Source organism: Triticum aestivum, chromosome 3A (assembly GCF_018294505.1).
Source record: "Triticum aestivum cultivar Chinese Spring chromosome 3A, IWGSC CS RefSeq v2.1, whole genome shotgun sequence".
In the NCBI taxonomy this organism is placed as follows: domain Eukaryota; kingdom Viridiplantae; phylum Streptophyta; class Magnoliopsida; order Poales; family Poaceae; genus Triticum; species Triticum aestivum.
Genome location: NC_057800.1, coordinates 406,731,899 through 406,737,376, shown reverse-complemented (window position 1 = coordinate 406,737,376; position 5,478 = coordinate 406,731,899).

The window sequence follows — 5,478 nt, the reverse complement described above, 5'->3', positions numbered from 1 at the left end:
CAAACACCATGTAGTGCGAGAAATCCAACGGAGGAGATCGAGTCTTGTGGGGAAAAGTGCGCAAACCTCTGTAGAGTGTACAAACTAATCATGATTAGCCGTGTCCCCGGTTATGGACATCTTGAGTATCTGGTTCTTGAATTATCATGTTGATCTCATCATGTTACTTAAATAATTTGTTGGGTTATTGATGTTAATTTGGGATTGAGTTGGAGGAACCTTCTGAATGTTTTCAACAAACTTTGTAGTTAAATAAAATATATTCCTTTGTAGTAGGGAAAAATTGGCTTTATGCAAAAAATAAACTTAGAGCTTTCCACTAGCCAAATATGCATGTAGTGATAGTTATTATTCATCATTATCATATGGTGTGAATTTTCCAGTACATTCAATGTACTGACCCTTTGTGGCTGCAACGTCTCATGTTGCAGGAATCTTATGATGAGTAAGTGATACATTAGGGTTATGATTTCTATACTCAACTTTGTCGTTGGTGTTGATGGGAATCCACAACCTTGTTGTTACTTCTGCTATTGGGATTGGGGTAATAGTATTTACGTTACTTTATACATGTGATTTACCTCTGTTATAAATCCTCAAGTACTATGTGTGTCAGCATACCGATCCAGGGATGACACTTAAGCATAGAGACTTGATCCATTCGGGTCGGGTCGCTACAAGATGGTATCAGAGTACATGTTGGCTGTAGGACGTGACCCCTAGAAACTGGCAAGCCCATAGGAAAGATTTTTCTCTACAACTTCTTTTCAAAAAAGGTATTTTACCTCTCTTCTCTTCTGAGCTTATTAAAATATTCCCTTATAGTTAGACTATACCCTTTCCCCTTTTGACCACGCGAAGATTCGGCTGATGAGACCACTCCAAGAAGTACAAGATATCGGACAATTAAGACCACATCAGAAGGAAGAGGATTTTACCGTGCATTTGAATAATGGAAACTACAACGGTTGAAGACTCTAAAGACTAGGAGAATTTGAAGGCTCTGTAGAATTTCCAGATTTGTATGACCTAGGAAGATTACCCTTATGGAACTCGGCAGACTATTGAAGCTATCAATACCCGATATCAAGGTGTGTCGAAGAAAGACCGGAACATAGAGCATTATCACTCAAGGATTTTGTCAAGAAAACCCTAAGGCGGGAGATATGAACTATGGAATGATAGCTCATGGAAATGACAAGAGCAGAAACACGGCTATCCTTGATGTTATCGCCTTCTTATGCTAGTATCACCGTGCTGAGTTAAGCATGCATATGCATGGGAGGATTGGATGGTAGAAGGCTAATGGAGCACCTATCAGCAAAAGATGAAGTTTTAACCTTAGCTGGTGAATCACCAGGATCTGGAATATTACATCAAGAAGTTTAGAGTGGATCTGCAAGAAGCCGTATTTGACAAGGAAGCAGTTCGTGAAGAACACGGGACCCAGAAGCTGAAAGTAGCCAAGCTGGAGGAGCAAAACCTCGAGATACCGGAGATTCGTCAGGAACTGAAGGACAGTAGGACCATGGTTCATGCCAAGGATGTCGAAATCCAGAAGTTTGGAACGCAACTTCAGGAATATTAAAGGACGTCATGAGAGACTTCGCGTCAACAGAGATGATCTGGCAAAAGAACTTGAGAAGGACAAGCATGATCGGAAGAAGCCATCAGAAACATGAACAAGACTGGAAGAGTTTGATAACTTTGAAGATTTATTGACCTTTAGAAGACCAAACCCCTGCTATATACCTACGTTAGACGCGATGTTTGTGAGCTGTCATTTGTTTCATGTTTTCCCTATAGCCACAACATAAAATATGTCTTTTCAAAACTATTGTTTGTATTGTGTGTATCCCCCCTTGTAGGATCGAAAGTATGTCTAGAGGGGGGGTGATTAGACTACTTGACCAAATAAAAATCTACCCTTTTCCCAATTTTAGTCTTTGGCAGATTTTAGCTATCTTAGCACAAGTCAAGCAATCTTAACACAATTCAAGCAAGCATGCAAAGAGTCTATGAGCAGCGGAAAGTAAAGCATGCAACTTGCAAGAATGTAAATGGAAGGGTTTGGAGAATTCAAGCGCAATTGGAGACATGGATGTTTTTGTCGTGGTTCCAATAGGTGGTGCTATCGTACATCCACGTTGACGGAGACTTCAACCCACGGAGGGTAACGGTTGCACGACTCCACGGAGGGCTCCACCCACGAAGGGTCCACGAAGAATCAACCTTGTATATCCCATCATGGCCATCGCCCATGAAGGACTTGCCTCACTAGCGGTAGATCTTCACAAAGTAGGCGATCTCCTTGCCCTTACAAACTCCTTGGTTCAACTCCACAATCTTTGTCGGAGGCTCCCAAGTGACACCTAGCCAATCTAGGAGACACCACTCTCCAAGAAGTAACAAATGGTGTGTTGATGATGAACTCCTTGCTCTTGTGCTTCAAATGATAGTCTCCCCAACACTCAACTCTCTCTCACAGGATATGGATTTGGTGGAAAGAACATTTGAGTGGAAAGCAACTTGGGGAAGGCTAGAGATCAAGATTCACATGGTAGGAATGGAATATCTTGGCCTCAACACATGAGTAGGTGGTTCTCTCTTAGAAAATGTGTATTGGAAGTGTAGGTATGTTTTGATGGCTCTCTCCATGAATGAAGAGTGAGTGGAGGGGTATATATAGCCTCCACACAAAAACTAATCATTACACACAATTTACCAATCTCGGTGAGACCGAAGTGAAAAACTCGGTCGGACCGATTCAGCAAACCTAGTGACCGTTAGGATTTTTGGTGGGACTGAGATGCAACTCGGTAGGACCGATATGGTTAGGGTTAGGGCATAACGTAATCTCGGTGTGACCGATTACACAAACTCGGTGGGACCGATTTTGGTAATAAGCTAACCAGGGAGTTGGTCAGGTAAACTCGATGGGACCGATCGCTCATTTCGGTGGGACTGAAATGTTACGAAAGAGAAACAAAGAGTTTACATTGCAATCTCAGTGGGACCGATCGCTCATCTCGGTAGGACCGAAACATTACAAAGGGAAACAGAGAGATTACAACCCCATCTCGGTGTGACCGAAATCCCTATCAGTGAGACCGATTTGCCTAGGGTTTGTGGCAGTGGCTATGACATTTGAAACTCGGTGGCGCCGGATCAAAAGAATTGGTAGGGCTGAGTTTGACTTTTGGTTTAGGTCATATGTGGATGTGGGAAGGTAGTTGAGGGTTTTGGAGCATATCACTAAGCACTATGAAGCAAGAACCTCATTAAACAACACCTCATCTCTCCTTGATAGTATTGGATTTTCCTATAGACTCAATGTGATCTTGGATCACTAAAATATAAAATGTAGAGTCTTGAGCTTTGAGCTTGAGCCAATCTTTTTGTCCTTAATATTTTGAGGGGTCCACATTCCTCATCCATGCCATGCCATTCATTGAGCTTTTTCTGAAATATTAATCTTGGAATAGCATTAGCTCAATGAGCTATATGTTGTTAGGAATTACCAAAACCAGCTAGGGATAGTTGCACTTTGAATCTCCCCCTTTTTGGTAATTGATGACAACATATAGATCAAAGCTTCGACAAATGATAATAAGAGTGAAAAACATTGTCGCTTTGAGAAGTATGTGAAAGGTAAGAGCTCCCCCTAAATTTGTGCATAGTTTATGGTTTGCTTTGGATTGCAAATGCACAAAGAGTTAGGCTCATGGGTTACTCTTCCATGTCACATACATCTTGGTGGAGTGCTCAAAATGATAATAATTAAATACATGCACTCATCACCAAGCAAAGTGAATGATTATATAGGGATAAAAAGATAATGTCATCCAACAAGCATTAATGTAGCATATGATCAAACACATGATCATCCAAGTATCACACAGACAGAAAGTATCTCCAACAAGCAAAGCAAATAAAGTTCAACCACGAAAGCAAGAGAGAATAAAAAGCAACGCTCTCTCTCGAAGCCTATGATCCATACATTTTTCTCCCCCTTTGGCAACAAGTTACCAAAAAGTTCCTAGAAAATGCATAGCACTAAATCATCTCTCAGGCTTGGTCTTCAGGTGGTGGTGTCCGGATAACTCCAGGTACGAAGGCTTCAGTCGAAGTAGATGGAGCTGATGGAGTAGGTGCTGGAGCTGGTGGCACTGAAGCTGTAGCTGGTGTAGATGACATGGCTCTGGTGTCTGGAACATGCACTGCAGTAGACCTCTGAGCTCTAGGCACTCTGGCAAATGCATCAGTGGTTGTCTTGCCCTTCCTCTCCTGCATATCATCTTGAAGTTGCTCCACAACAGACTGAATTTCAGTTACCTTCACATCCAAGTCATAGAATTTTTGCTCCATGATTCTTTCCAAGCTCTCCTAGTTTTGAGTCAGGGTGGCCAGTCCCTTCTCAATCCTCAGAGTGGATGCAATCAGGTAGCCAAGCTGATCTTGCTTGCTCTTTAGGAGATACTGAGATGCTTCTTCAGTAGTTGGCATCCTTGCAGCCTTTTCAGCTTTTGCCTTCTCCTTCTTGGCTTGTGCGTGCACAGAAGATGGTTCATCCTCATTCATAACCACAATGTTGTCCTCGAAGTCTGGATAGATAGGCATGTGCTCCTTGTCCAGCAGATATGTACCAGTGCCCATCTTGGAGTTGATTAGCTCCTGGATCTGTGGGGCATACCCACAACTCCTCTTCTGATCTACAGCTGTCCTCTTGATAGTTTCAACTATTAGGCTCATGACTTTGAACTTCTGTGGGGCATCAAAGATGTGAAGCAAGTTAATTGCATGGCCTCTGATCATCTTGTGATCACCTGACTTTGGCAAGAGAGTGTGCCTGAGGATCCAGTTGATGGTTGGCAAGCCTGGCAGAAGGTAATGTACAGATCCAAACTTATGTGTCTCAAGAGCAGCATCTAGGATCTCCTTGTACATGTGTGCCATTGTGTTGTGATCCTTCTTCCTGTTGGCATAGACATCCAAGTCATCTTCACTCTTTTTTGAGGCATTGATCAACTTCGCCCATTCAGCAACCGTGGACTGGTACCTCGTACCTTCAGACATCTAGACAATCCTTCCATCTGGGTAGAAATGAGTTGTGGAGTAGAACTGCATGATGAGCTCATCATTCCATTTTGTGAGCTTCTGAGCCAAAAACTCATCGACTCCACAAGCCTTGAAACTGTCATGTACACCTGGATAGTGATCCTCATTCTCCTTGATGTAGTCCTAGTCGCCCATCTCATGTCACACACAATGGGCTTCTTGTCAAGCAACATTGTCTCATAGAAGTCCTGTTGTTCCTTTGTATGGAACCTGTAGTCCACAGCAGTCCTCCTCCTGGTGGCATATGGACCAGACTCTCTCCATAGCCTCAGACCTGAGTCCTTCCTTATCTTCATGTTCTCAGCTACTGGATGAGCATCATTGTGATCTGGAATTTTTGGCTTCAGCTTCCTCAAGACA